Raw genomic sequence first — 16347 nt, forward strand, 5'->3', positions numbered from 1 at the left:
TGTTACTGACAAGGTATATGAATTCTCCGTTGATCCTGATATAATTACTTTGGTTGAATCTGATCCTTTTCATGGCTATGAATCTGAAACTGTTGTGGCACAACTTACTAAATTAAATGATATAGCCACCCTGTTCACTACTGATGAGAGAACTCGTTACTTTTATATCCATGAAATATTTCCGTTCTCATTAAAGGGTGATGCTAAGATATGGTTTAATTCTCTTGATCCTGGTTGTGTGCGTAGTCCCCATGATATGATTTATTACTTCTCTGCTAAATATTTCCCTGCTCATAAGAAACAAGCTGCTTTAAGGGATATATATAATTTTGTGCAAATTGAAGAAGAGAGTTTCCCACAAGCTTGGGGGAGGCTTGTCCAATTACTTAATGCTTTTCCTGATCATCCTCTTAAGAAAAATTAAATACTTGATATCTTTTATAATGGACTAACCAATGCTTCGAGAGATTACCTGGATAGTTGTGCTTGTTCTGTTTTCAGGGAAAGAACACCGGATGAAGCTGAAATTCTATTGAATAATATGTTGACAAATGAAAATAATTGGACACCTTCGGAGCCAATTCCTGAGCCTATTCCTAAACCAACTTCGAAGAAGAGGGGTATTCTATTTCTCAGTCCTGAAGATATGCAAGAGGCAAAGAAATCTATGAAAGAAAAAGGTATTAAAGCTGAAGATGTTAAGAATTTACCTCCTATTGAAGAAATACATGGTCTTAATTTACCGCGTGTTGAAGAAACATATGATCTTAATCCCTTACCTATTGAAGAAACTCATGGTCTTGATAACCCGACATAGGTAGTAAAGGTAAATTCTCTCTATAGATATGATAAAGCTGAAATCCCATTTACTAAGTTTGCTAGCCCATGCTTAGATGAGTTTGATAAATTTATGGTTAAGCAAGAAGATTTTAATGCTTATTTTGGTAGGAAAATGAAGTACAATTCAAATATGCTTGAACACTTGGGTGATTATATGGCTAATGTCAAAGGTGAACTTAAACTTATTAGTAAACATGCTTCTATGGTTACCACTCAAGTAGAACAAGTACTTAAAGCTCAAAATGATTTGCTCAATGAATTGAATAGTAAGAATAATGATAATGTTGTTAGAGTTATGACTAGAGGTGGTAGAATGACTTAGGAACCTTTGTATTCTGAAGGCCATCCTAAGAGAATTGAGCAAGATTCTCAGAGAAATAATATAGATGCACCTAGTCCTTCTAAAAGGAAGAAAAAGAAAAATGATAGGACTTTGCATGCTTCTAGTGAACCTGTTATTGAACCACCTGAGAATCCAAATGATATTTCTATTTCTGATGCTGAAACACAATCTGGTAATGAACCTGAAACTAGTGATAATGTTAATGATAATGTTCATGATGATGCTCAACCTAGTAATGATAATGATATAGAAATTGAACCTGCTGTTGATCTTGATAACCCACAATCAAAGAATCAACATTATGATAAGAAAGATTTTGTTGCTAGGAAACATGGTAAAGAAAGAGAACCATGGGTTCAGAAACCCATGCCTTTTCCTCCCAAACCATCCAAGAAAAACGATGATGAGGATTTTGAGCGCTTTGCTGAAATGATTAAACCTATATTTTTGCGTATGCGATTAACTGATATGCTCAAAATGAATCCTTATGCTAAGTATATGAAAGATGTTGTTACAAATAAAATAAAGATACCGGAATCTGAAATGTCCACCATGCTTGCTAATTCTACTTTTAAGGGTGGAATACCCAAGAAACTTCGAGATCCCGGTGTACCAACTATACCATGCTCCATTAAAAGAAACTATGTTAAAACTACTTTATGTGATCTTGGAGCCGGTGTTAGTGTTATGCCTCTCTCTTTATATCGTAGACTTGATTTGAATAAGTTGACACCTACTGAAATATCTTTGCAAATGGCTGATAAATCAACTGCTATACCTGTCGGTATTTGTGAGGATGTGCCTGTTGTAGTTGCAAACGTTACTATTTTAACGAACTTTGTTATTCTTGATATTCCCGAGGACGATAGTATGTCTATCATTCTTGGAAGACCCTTTTTGAATACTGCAGGGGCTGTTATTGATTGCACTAAAGGCAATGTCACTTTTCATGTTAATGGTAATGAGCATACGGTACACTTTCCAAGGAAACAACCTCAAGTTCATAGTATCAACTCTATTGGAAAAATTCCATCGATTATATTTGGAGGCTTTGAATTTCCTCTTCCTACTGTCAAGAAGAAATATGATATTCTTATTATTGGGGATGTTCATATCCCCGTTGAGGTAACATAGTGTTATTCGAAATTTCTCTGGTTTCATGTTAGTCGGAATGAGTTCGTTAACAAGACTTGATCAACCTTGTTAGTGGATTCCTTTTGATGATTATGAGATGGATGAAACTAGAAGGCACAACCTTCTGTACCCTCCTTTTACTTTCTGTTATTTATATTAAATAAAATAAAAATAGTTCTTTTTTGTGTGTTATATGATTACCTGTGCAATATAAAAATACCCCGAAAATAAATGTTCTCCAAATGCCCTGAAATTTAAATATGATTTTTTCTGGAATATTTGAGAATATTTGGCACTGAGAACACAACAGGGGGGTCAACCACCTGGTCACGAGGGTGGAGGGCGCGCCCTACCCTCCTGGGCGTGCCCCCCTGCCTCGTGGGCGCACGGTGGCCCTCCTCCACTTATCCTTTCACCCACAAACTCCTTCTTCCTCCCCCAAACACGAATAACTAACTCAAACTCTAGTCCAAGCTCGTTTTGCTGCCATTTTCGATCTCCTTGCTCAAAGCACCTCTCATGAAACTGATTGGGGAGATTGTTCCTTGGTATGTGACTCCTCCATTGGTCCAATTAGTTTTTGTTCTAGTGCTTTATTCATTGCAAAGTTTTGCTGCTTAGGTGACCCTGTTCTTGAGCTTCCATGTCAAATTTATATGGTCAAAAGTAGTTTTGATGCATGATATAGGCCCTAGGCACTTGTAGGAGTAGTTGCTATCAATATTATTGAGATTGGTCTACTTTTATTTTGAAGTTACTAAAAATTTCAGAATTTTTCAGAGAATGATGAAGAGACTTTTGAGGGGCTCATCGAGCCGAAGATCGAAGGAAAAGGCACCGAAGCCTAAGTATAATCTGCCTCACACCGCGAAGGTTCGGTCGTGTGAATGGCCTTCCGATGATTTCTTGAGAGCAGCCGGGATTTATGAAGATTTTCACGAATTGGCTAAGAATGCAGGCCTCACCGCTTTCCTCCACGACCAACGCGATCAGTATCTCTTACTCACAAATATTTTTGTGCAAAACTTTCATTTCCATTCTAGGAGCTCACCACCTACGGTGGAGTTTCATTTATATGATGAGCATAAGGAGATGTCACTTTATGATTTTTGTCGGGTTTGTTTAGTCCCTTTTGAGGGCAAGACAGAGGAACCACATCACGAGGATGTAGATGAGTTTATTTATACTATCACTGTCAGGGAAACAAGGAAGGTTTCTGATGCACGAATCACTAGCATACATTTTCCTGTTTTACGCTATTTTGCATTATTTGCTAGTCGTTGTTTAATTGGTCGAGGAAACTGTGGAAACCTTAGTGTCCCTGATATTATTATTTTGATCCACGGTTTATACGGTGATAACTCTGTCAGTATGGGCGGCATTATTGCTAAACGGTTAAGTCTGAACCGTACCAAGGGCCCCATCTTTGGAGGCATCTATGCTTCACGCCTAGCTGCACATTTTAACATACCTATTAGGCATTATGAGAAGGAAGAAAAAGTGTTGCCTCGTGTTTATTTAGATTATAAAAGTTTGGTGGCACATGATTTTATTGTTAAGAATAGGGAAGGAGAGCTTAAATACAAATTGTTCTTTGATAAACATCATCCTGAAACTAGTACCCTGCCTGCTCCTTCTTTGTTTGATTTATCTGCAGGCCAGTACCTTGTTCCGTTAGAGGCTATTCACACCTACCGGAACCTAGCACCAGCCATGGAGCCAGAGCCGGAACCACAAGTTGATCCTCCATGACAGTCTAATTACCAGTGGGATCCGGAGATGATCGCCAGTGGCAATCGGAGTCTTCTTCATCGCAGTACGACCCCAACTATTATTATGGATATCCGCCAGGCCAGCCGTGGCCATAGACTAACTTAGGCCAAAAGCCTAAGCTTGGGGGAGTACGTATTTCTCACCGACATTACATTTATGTTCACACACTCATTGCTAGATGTCGGTGCTCATACTTTTTCATTGTATCATCCATGCTAGTTTAATTTCCTTTTTATGCTTTCTTCTTGTGTGTTTGATAAACCTTCAGAAAAACCAAAAAAATTAGTTTACTTTCCATGCTTGTAGTAGTAATTAAAAAGAAAACCCAAAAAGATTTCCTGTTCTTCTTTTACTTGTTGGGAGCTATCCCGTGTAAATAGTTTCATTTCTTTTCTTTTCTTTTCTTTGGGGGTCGATAGGAGAAGATCATGATTAAATTATTGAAGTGGCTCTTATATGCATTATTGTTGATCTGACAAGAGAGCCCATATTGCCTTATCTTCTCCTGTTTATTGAATGCTTGCAGATTCCAGCTTAGTCCAATGCACGTGCACTATTATTATTATTCACATCGTTCGGTCGTGCAAGTGAAAGGCAATTATGACGATATATGATGGACTGACTAAGATGAGAAAAGCTGGTATGAACTCGACCTCTTTTGTTTTTGTAATATGATTAGTTCATCGTTCCTGATTCAGCCTATTATGAATAAACATGTTTGCAATGACAACTAGAGATCATAGTTTCTTGTGCCTTGCGTGATTAGCTATGAGTTATAATGGTTTACCTTGCGTGCCAACATGCTACTAAAATGGTTGTGATGTGGTATGATAGGGTGGTATCCTCCTCTGAATGATTTAAGTGACTTGACTTGGCGCATGTTCATGCATGTAGTTGAAACAAAATCAACATAGCCTTCACGATATTTATGTTCATGGTGGATTATATCCTACTCATGCTTGCATTCGGTGTTAATTAATTTTAATGCATGTTCAGGACTGTTGTCGCTCTCTAGCTGGTCGCTTCCCCAGTCTTTTGCTAGCCTTCACCTGTACTAAGCGGGAATACTGCTTGTGCATACAATCCCTTAAACCCCAAAGTTATTCCATGTGAGTCCACTATACCTACCTATATACGGTCGTTCCAAGTAAATTTGTATGTGCCAAACTCTAAACCTTCAAATAAATATCCTGTTTTGTATGCTCGAGTAGCACATGTATCAACTAGGGCTGTCTGTATCTTCCATGTTAGGCGGGTTATTCTCAAGAGGAGTGGACTCCGCTCCTCTCTCATGAGAAAAGGGCTGGTCACCGGGATGCCTAGTCCCATGCTTTATGCAAATCAAATGAAAATAACTGCAAACAAAACTCCCCCGGGACTGTTGTTAGTTGGAGGCACTCGTTGTTTCGAGCAAGCCATGGATTGATGCTTGTTGGTGGAGGGGGAGTATAAACTTTACCATTCTGTTTGGGAACCGCCTATAATGTGTATAGCATGGAAGATATCGCCATCTCTCGGTTGTTATGTTGACAATGAAAGTATACCGCTCAAAATATTATTCATATCTATTTCAAAACCGAGCTCTGCCCCTCTACAAATCCCTGCTTCCATCTGCGAGGGGCCTATCTATTTACTTTTATGTTGAGTCATCACCCTCTTATTAAAAAGCACCAGTTGGAGAGCACCGCTATCATTTGCATTCATTACTGATAGTTTACATTGAGTATGACTTGACTGGATCTCTTTTACCATGAATTACAATGTCTAGTCAGTCCTTGATCTTTAAAGGTGCTTTGCATTTATGTTTTGCAGTCTCAGAAAGGGCTAGCGAGATACCATCCTGTTATATCATATCATGATTGTTTTGAGAAAGTGTTGTCATCCGAGATTTATTATTATTGCTCGATAGTTGATTATGTCATTGATATGAGTAAACATGAGACCTAAATGTTATTGTGAATATGGTTAGTTCATAAACTTTGCTGAAAACGTGAATGCTGGCTTTACATATTTACAACAACAAGAGCAAACAGAGTTTGTAAAAGTTTTTCTTTATCACTTTCAGTTTATCAACTGAATTGCTTAAGGACAAGCAAAGGTTTAAGCTTGGGGGAGTTGATACTTCTCCATCGTATCTACTTTTCCGAACACTTTTGCCCTTGTTTTGGACTCTAACTTGCATGATTTGAATGGAACTGACCCGGACTGACGCTGTTTTCAGCAGAATTGCCATGGTGTTATTTTTGTGCAGAAATAGAAGTTCTCGGAATGACCTAAAAATCAACGGAGAATTATTTGGAATATATAAAAAAATTCTGGAAGGAAGATCCACGTCAGGGGGCCTCCACCTGTCCATGAGGGTGGGGGCGCACCGTACCCCCCTGGGCGCCCCCTGCCTCGTGGGCCCCCTGACACTCCACCGACCTCAACCCTGACTCCATATATTCACTTTCAGGGAGAAAAAAACCAAGGAGAAGGATTCATCATGTTTTACGATACAGAGCCGCCGCCAAGACATAAACTCTCTCGGGAGGGCTGATCTCGAGTCTGTTCGAGGATCTGTGTAGGGGAATCCGTCGCCATCGTCATCATCAACCATACTACATCACCAATTTCATGATGCTCACCACCATGCATGAGTAATTCCATCGTAGGCTTGTTGGACAGTGATGGGTTGGATGAGATTTATCATGTAATCGAGTTAGTTTTGTTAGGGTTTGATGCCTAGTATCCACTATGTTCTGAGATTGATGTTGCTATGACTTTGCTATGCTTAATGCTTGTCACTAGGGCCCGAGTGCCATGATTTCAGATCTGAACCTATGATGTTTTCATCAATATATGAGAGTTCTTGATCCTATCTTGCAAGTCTATAGTCACCTACCATGTCTTATGATCCGGTAACCCCGAAGTGACAATAACCGGGACCACTCCCGGTGATGACTGTAGTTTGAGGAGTTCATGTATTCACTATGTGTTAATGCTTTGGTCTGGTACTCTACTAAAAGGAGACCTTAATATCCCTTAGTTTCCAATAGGACCCCGCTGCTACGAGAGGGTAGGACAAAAGATGTCATGCAAGTTCTTTTCCATAAGCACGTATGACTATATTCGGAATACATGCCTACAATACATTAATGAATTGGAGCTAGTTCTGTGTCGCCCTATGTTATGACTGTTACATGATGAACCACATCCGGCATAATTCTCTATCACCGATCCATTGCCTACGATCTTTCCATATATTGTTCTTCGCTTATTTACTTTTATGTTGCTATTGTTATCATCACTACAAAACACCAAAAATACTACTTTTGCTACCGTTACCTTTTACCACTGTTACCACTACTATCATATTACTTCGCTACTAAACACTTTGTTGTAGATATTAAGTTTCCAGGTGTGGTTGAATTGACAACTCAGCTGCTAATACTTGAGAATATTCTTTGGCTCCCCTTGTGTCAAACAATAAATTTGGGTTGAATACTCTACCCTCGAAAACTGTTGCGATCCCCTATACTTGTGGGCTATCAGCAGGACACACGGTTGATCCATTCAAACTGTGTGCGATGAGGCAGAATAATAGAAACGGGCAGCCATAACAATGTGTGTGTGCGATGCAGGACACACGGTTAATCCGCTCGAACTATTTGCGATGAGGTAGAACAACAGAAACGAGCAGCCATATCAATGTGTGTGTGATATACGACATATGGTTAACTCGAACGAACTGTTTCCGATTAGGGAACACAACAGAAACGGTTCAACTTAACAAGATGTGTGTGATATGCGGCATACAGTTCACATGGATGAACTATTTGTGATGAACCAAAAGAACACAAACGAGTCATGTAAGCAAGATGTGTGTGATATGTGGCAAACAGCCGACTCGGATGAATACCTAAGAAACTAGGAGATCCCGGAGTACCAACTATACCATGCTCCATTAAAAGAAACTATGTTAAAACTGCTTTATGTGATCTTGGAGCCGGTGTTAGTGTTATTCCTCTCTCTTTATATCATAGACTTGATTTGAATAAGTTGACACCTGATAAAATATCTTTGCAAATGGCTGATAAATCAACTGCTATACCTGTCGGTATTTATGAGGATGTGCCTGTTGTGGTTGCAAACGTTACTATTTAATGGACTTTGTTATTCTTGATATTCCCGAGGACGATAGTATGTCTATTATTCTTGGAAGACCCTTTCTGAATACTGCAGGGGCTGTTATTGATTGCACCAAAGGCAATGTCACTTTTCATGTTAATGGTAATGAGCATACGGTACACTTTCCGAGGAAACAACCTCAAGTCCACAGTATCAATTCTATTGGAAAAATTTCAACAATTACTATTGGAAGTTTTGATTTTTTCCTATTCCTACTTTTAAGAAGAAATATGATATTCTTATTGTTGGGGACATGCATATCCCCGTTGAGGTAACCTAGTGTTATTAGAAAATTCTCCGGTTCCATGTTATTCGGAATGAGTTTGTTAACAAGACCTGATCAACCTTGTTAGTGGATTCCTTTTGATGAGCATTAGATGGATGAATTTGGAAAACACAACTCTTTGTACCCTCTTTTTACTTTATGTTATTTATATTAAATAAAGAAAAAATAGAATTTTTCTTTTCGTTTTCTGAATTATCAATGCCATAAAAAATACCCCAAAAATAAAAGTTCTCCAAATGCCCTGAAATTTATATGTGATTTTTTCTGGAATATTTGAGAATATCTGGCACTGAGAACACAGCACGGGGAGCAAGCACCTGGCCACGAGGGTCCAGGGCGCGCCCCCTGCCTCGTGGGCCCATGGTGGCTCCCCTCCACTTATTCCAACTACCACACACTCCTTCTCCCTCCCACAATCATCACTAACCAGCTCAAACCCGAGTCCAAGCTCATCTTGCTGCCATTTTCGATCTCCTTGCTCAAAGCTCCATTCACAAAACTGCTTTGGGGGATTGTTCTTCGGTATGTGACTTCTCCAATGGTCCAATTAGTTTTTTTCTAGTGATTTATTCATTGCATATTTTTGCTGCTTAGGTGACCCTGTTCTTGAGCTTGCATGTCAAATTTATATGGTCAAACGTAGTTTTAATACATGATAGATCCTCTAGGCACTTGTAGGAGTAGTTGCTATCAATTTTGTTGAGTTCGGTTCACTTTTATTTTGAAGTTACTAAAAATTTCAGAATTTTTTTAGAGGAAGAAATATGTTTAGGAAAATGTACCAAGGTGGTCCTTCAAGGAAGCAAGGACCCAGGCTCGCAATACGCGATGCCGATGATGAACCACCGAGGGAAGCTCATGTGCGGGCTTGTGAATGGCCGTCAGAGGACTTTATGGATCGAGCAGGAATCAAGGAAGAATTTAACGCGTATGTGCGTAATGCCGATCTTGAGAGCTTCAAGGCAGATAAGTGCCGCCAATACCACTATCTCACTGATTCCTTTGTGAGAAGGTTTGAATTTTCATCATCACGCAATTCTCAAACTGTCCTATTTGATCTTTATGAAAATTCGTATACTATGGACTTAGAGGATTTTAATACTTCTTGCAAACTTCCACAATGGGGCAGCACGAGTGAGCCTCGCAAATCTGAGTTTAGAGATTTTCTTGCTAGTATAACTGTGGGGGAATCTAGAGATATAACACAAGCTAACATAGGGAGCATTCATTTTCATGCTATACATTATTTTTCTCCCTTCATAGGTAGGTGCATAAATGGTAAGGATAAAGCATGTCACATGTGTGTCCCTGACCTCAGTGTTCTTAGGAGTGCTATATTAGGAGATAAACATTATAATTTGGGAGCCATTGTTGCACGTAGGTGGCATAATAATAGATTTAATGGAGATTTCTTTGGTGGAATTTATGCAACCCGTCTAGCTAATTTTCTTGATATACCCATACGTGGGTATGATATTGAGTTGCCTCCTGTTTATTTAGATTATGAGGCCATGGTTCGTCATCAGTTTGTTGAGAGGAATGATCAGTTCCTCCAGTACCGACTAATCTTTGACATATGACGCACCTATCACGTCGCCCTCCATGCTCCTGCTTTCTTTGACTCTCAGGCAAAAGGGAGATATGTTGTAACGAGGGAGGAGGCGGACGAGTATAAGAGTAGGACGGAGACGGCCCGTCTCCAAGCGGTAGCCCATGAGGCAATAGCTGCTGCATCTTAGTACAACCCCAACTATAACTTTGGATATCCGCCAGGCCAGCCGTGGCCATAGACCAACTTAGGCTAAAAGCCTAAGCTTGTGGAATACATATTTCTCACCGACATTACGTTCATGTTCACACACTCATGCTAGTTGTCGGTGCTCATACTTTTTCATTGTATCATCCATGCTAGTTTATTTTCCTTTTTATGCTTTCTTCTTGTGTGTTTAATAAACCTTAAGAAAAACAAAAAAAATAGTTGTAGCTTTTAATTAGTTTATTTTCCGTGCTTGTAGTAGTAACTAAAAAGAAAACCCAAAAGGATTTCTCGTTCTTCTTTTGCTTATTGGGAGCTTTCCCGTGTAAATAGTTTTATTTCTTTTCTTGTTCTCTGGGGTCGAGAGGAGAAGACCATAATTAAAATGTTAAAGTGGCTCTTATATGCTTTATAGTTGATCTTACAAAGAGACCATATTACCTTGTCTTCTCTCTTGAATTGAATGCTTACAGATTCCAGCTTAGTCCAATGCACGTGCACTATTATTATTATCCACACTATTCGGTCGTGCAAGTGAAAGGCAATAACGATGATTATATGATGAACTTATTGAGATGAGAAAAGCTGGTATGAACTTGACCTCTCTTATTTTTTGTAAATATGACTAGTTCATCGTTCCTGATTCAGCCTATTATGAAAGAAACAGATTTGCAATGACAATTAGAGATTGTAGTTGCTTATGCCATGCTTAATTAGCTAGGAGCTTATAATGGTTTACCTTGCGTGCCAACATGCTATTAAAATGTTTGTGACGTGGTATGATAGGGTGGTATCCTCTTTTGAACGATTCGAGTGGCTTGACTTGGCACATATTCACGCATGTAGTTGAAACAAAATCAACATATCCTCTACGATATTAATGTTCATGGTGCATTATATCCTACTCATGCTTGCATTCGGTGTTGATTAATTTTAATGCATGTTCATGACTGTTGTCTCTCTCTAGCTGGTCGCTTCCCAGTCTTTTGCTAGCCTTCACTTGTACTAAGCGGGAATACTGCTTGTGCATCCAATTCCATAAACCCCAAAGTTGTTCCATATGAGTCCACCATACCTACCTATATACGGTATCTACCTGCCGTTCCAAGTAAATTTAAATGTGCCAAACTCTAAACCTTCAAATAAACATTCTGTTTTGTATGCTCGAATAGCTCATGTATCAACTAGGGTTGTCTGTATCTTCCATGTTAGGCGGGTTATTCTCAAGAGGAGTGGACTCCGCTCCTCTCTCATGAGAAAAGGGCTGGTCACCGGGATGCCTAGTCCCATGCTTTATGCAAATCAAATGAAAATAACTGCAAACAAAACTCCCCCGGGACTGTTGTTAGTTGGAGGCACTCGTTGTTTCGAGCAAGCCATGGATTGATGCTTGTTGGTGGAGGGGGAGTATAAACTTTACCATTCTGTTTGGGAACCGCCTATAATGTGTATAGCATGGAAGATATCGCCATCTCTCGGTTGTTGTGTTGACAATGAAAGTATACCGCTCAAAATATTATTCATATCTATTTCAAAACCGATCTCTGCCCCTCTACAAATCCCTTCTTCCCTCTGCGAAGGGCCTATCTATTTACTTTTATGTTGAGTCATCACCCTCTTATTAAAAAGCACAAGTTGGAGAGCACCGCTGTCATTTGCATTCATTACTGTTAGTTTACATTGAGTATGACTTGACTGGATCTCTTTTACCATGAATTACAATGTCTAGTTAGTCCTTGATCTTTAAAGGTGCTCTGCATTTATGTTTTGTGGTCTCAGAAAGGGCTAGCGAGATACCATCCTGTTATATCATATCTTGATTGTTTTGAGAAAGTGTTGTCATCCGAGATTTATTATTATTGCTCGCTAGTTGATTATGTCATTGATATGAGTAAACATGAGACCTAAATTTTATTGTGAATATGGTTAGTTCATAAACTTTGCTGAAAACTAGAATTTTGGCTTTACATATTTACAACAACAAGAGCAAACAGAGTTTGTAAAAAGTTTTTCTTTATCACTTTCAGTTTATCAACTGAATTGCTTGAGGACAAGCAAAGGTTTAAGCTTGGGGGAGTTGATACGTCTCCGTCGTATCTACTTTTCCAAACACTTTTGCCCTTGTTTTGGCTCTAACTTGCATGATTTGAATGGAACTGACCCGGACTGACGCTGTTTTCAACAGAATTGCCATGGTGTTATTTTTGTGCAGAAATAGAAGTTCTCAGAATGACCTGAAAATCAACGGAGAATTATTTTGGAATATATCAAAAAAATAATGGATGGAAGATCCACGTCAGGGGGGCCTCCACCTGTCCACGAGGGCGGGGGGCACGCCGTACCCCCCTGGGCGCGCTCCCTGCCTCTTGGGCCCCCTGACACTCCACCGACCTCAACCCCGACTCCATATATTCACTTTCAGGGAGAAAAAACCAGGGAGAAGGATTCATCGTGTTTTACGATACGGAGCCGCCGCCAAGCCCTAACTCTCTCGGGAGGGCTGATCTGGAGTCCGTTCGGGGCTCCGTAGAGGGGAATCCGTCGCCATCGTCATCATGAACCATCCTCCATCACCAATTTCATGATGCTCACCGCCGTGCGTGAGTAATTCCATCATAGGCTTGCTGGACGGTGATGGGTTGGATGAGATTTATCATGTAATCGAGTTAGTTTTGTTAGGGTTTGATCCCTAGTATCCACTATGTTCTGAGATTGATGTTGCTATGACTTTGCTATGCTTAATGCTTGTCACTAGGGCCCGAGTGCCATGATTTCAGATCTGAACCTATTATGTTTTCATCAATATATGAGAGTTCTTGATCCTATCTTGCAAGTCTATAGTCACCTACCATGTGTTATGATCCAGAAACCCCGAAGTGACAATAATCGGGACCACTCCCGGTGATGACTGTAGTTTGAGGAGTTCATGTATTCACTATGATTTAATGCTTTGGTCTGGTACTCTATTAAAAGGAGACCTTAATATCCCTTAGTTTCCAATAGGACCCCGCTTCCACGGGAGGGTAGGACAAAAGATGTCATGCAAGTTCTTTTCCATAAGCACGTATGACTATCTTCGGAATACATGCCTACATTACATTGATGAATTGGAGCTAGTTCTGTGTCCCTATGTTATGACTATTACATGATGAACCGCATCCGGCATAATTCTCTATCACCGATCCATTGCCTACAAGCTTTCCATATATTGTTCTTCGCTTATTTACTTTTCCGTTGCTATTTTTATCATCACTACAAAACACCAAAAATACTACTTTTGCTACCATTACCTTTTACCACCGTTACCACTACTATCATATTACTTTGCTACCAAACACTTTGTGGCAGATATTAAGTTTCCAGGTGTGGTTGAATTGACAACTCAGCTGCTAATACTTGAGAATATTCCTTGGCTCCCCTTGTGTCGAATCAATAAATTTGGGTTGAATACTCTACGCTCGAAAACTGCTGCGATCCCCTGTACTTGTGGGCTATCAGCAGGACACACGGTTGATCCATTCAAACTGTCTGTGATGAGGCAGAACAACAGAAATGGGCAGCCATAACAATGTGTGTGTGCGATGCAGGACACACGGTTAATCCGTTCAAACTGTTTCCGATGAGGTAGAACAACAGAAACGAGCAACCATATCAATGTGTGTGCGATATACGACATATGGTTAAGTCGGACAAACTATTTCCGATTAGGGAACACAACAGAAACAGTTCAACTTAACAAGATGTGTGTGATATGCGGCATACAATTCACATGGATGAACTATTTGTGATGAACCAAAAGAACACAAACGAGTCATGTAAACAAGATGTGTGTGATATGTGGCAAACAGCCGACTCAGATGAATACCTAAGAAACTAGGAGATCCCGGAGTACCAACTATACCATGCTCCATTAAAAGAAACTATGTTAAAACTGCTTTATGTGATCTTGGAGCCGGTGTTAGTGTTATGCCTCTCTCTTTATATCGTAGACTTGATTTGAATAAGTTGGCACCTACTGAAATATCTTTGCAAATGGCTGATAAATCAACTGCTATACCTGTCGATATTTATGAGGATGTGCCTGTTGTGGTTGCAAACGTTACTATTTTGATGGACTTTGTTATTCTTGATATTCCCGAGGATGATAGTATGTCTATTATTCTTGGAAGACCCTTTTTGAATACTGCAGGGGCTGTTATTGATTGCACCAAAGGCAATGTCACTTTTCATGTTAATGGTAATGAGCATACGGTACACTTCCCGAGGAAACAACCTCAAGTCCACAGTATCAATTCTATTGGAAAAATTTCAACAATTATTATTGGAAGTTTTGATTTTTTTTTCCTCTTCCTACTTTTAAGAAGAAATATGATAGTCTTATTGTTTGGGACATGCATATCCCCGTTGAGGTAACCTAGTGTTATTTGAAAATTCTCCGGTTCCATGTTATTTGGAATGAGTTTGTTAACAAGACCTGATCAACCTTGTTAGTGGATTCCTTTTGATGAGCATGAGATGGATGAATTTGGAAAACACAACTCTTTGTACCCTCTTTTTACTTTATGTTATTTATATTAAATAAAGCAAAAATAGTATTTTTCTCTCTGTTTTCTGAATTATCAACGCCATTAAAAATACCCCAAAAATAAAAGTTCTCCAAATTCCCTGAAATTTAAATATGATTTTTTCTGGAATATTTGAGAATATCTGGCACTGAGAACACAGCACGGGGAGCAAGCACCTGGCCACGAGGGTCCAGGGCGCGCCCCCTGCCTCGTGGGCCCATGGTGGCTCCCCTCCACTCATTCCAGCTACCACACACTCCTTCTCCCTCCCACAAACATCACTAACCAGCTCAAACCCGAGTCCAAGCTCATCTTGCTGCCATTTTCGATCTGCTTGCTCAAAGCTCCATTCAGAAAACTGCTTTGGGGGATTGTTCTTCGGTATGTGACTCCTCCAATGGTCTAATTAGTTTTTGTTCTAGTGCTTTATTCATTGCATATTTTTGCTTCTTAGGTTACCCTGTTCTTGAGCTTGCATGTCAATTTATATGGTCAAAAGTAGTTTTAATGCATGATATATCCTCTAGGCACTTGTAGGAGTAGTTGCTATCAATTTTGTTGAGTTTGGTTCACTTTTATTTTGAAGTTACTAAAAAATTCAGAAATTTTTCGGAGGAAGCAATATGTTTAGGAAAATGTACCAAGGTGGTCCTTCAAGGAAGCAAGGACCCAGGCTCGCAATACGCAATGCCGATGATGAACCACCGAGGGAAGCTCATGTGCGGGCTTGTGAATGGCCGTCAGAGGACTTTATGGATCGAGCAGGAATCAAGGAAGAATTTAACGTGTATGTGCGCAATGCCGATCTTGAGAGCTTCGAGGCAGATAAGTGCCGCCAATACCACTATCTCACTGATTCCTTTGTGAGAAGGTTTGAATTTTCATCATCACGCAATTCTCAAACTGTCCTATTTGATCTTTATGAAAATTCATATACTATGGACTTAGAGGATTTTAATACTGCTTGCAAACTTCCACAATGGGGCAGCACGAGTGAGCCTCGCAAATCTGAGTTTAGAGATTTTCTTGCTAATATAACTGTGGGGGAAACTAGAGATATAACACAAGCTACCATAGGGAGCATTCATTTTCCTACTATACATTATTTTTCTCTCTTCATAGGTAGGTGCATAAATGGTAAGGATGAAGCATGTCACATGTGTGTCCCTGACCTCAGTGTTGTCAAGAGTGCTGTATTAGGAGATAAACATTATAATTTGGGAGCTATTGTTGCACGTAGGTTGCATAATAATAGATTTAATGGAGATTTGTTCGATGTAATTTATGCAACCAGTCTAGCTAATATGCTTGATATACCCATACGTGGGTATGATATTGAGTTTCCACTTGTTTATTTAGATTATGAGGTCATGGTTCATCATCAGTTTGTTGAGAGGAACGATCAGTTCCTCCAGTACCGACTAATCTTTTCCCCTGGGACTCTTGTTAATTGGAGGCACTCGTTGTTTCGAGCAAGCCA

The sequence above is a fragment of the Triticum dicoccoides genome, chromosome 5A (genome assembly GCF_002162155.2).
Source record: "Triticum dicoccoides isolate Atlit2015 ecotype Zavitan chromosome 5A, WEW_v2.0, whole genome shotgun sequence".
Lineage (NCBI taxonomy): Eukaryota > Viridiplantae > Streptophyta > Magnoliopsida > Poales > Poaceae > Triticum > Triticum dicoccoides.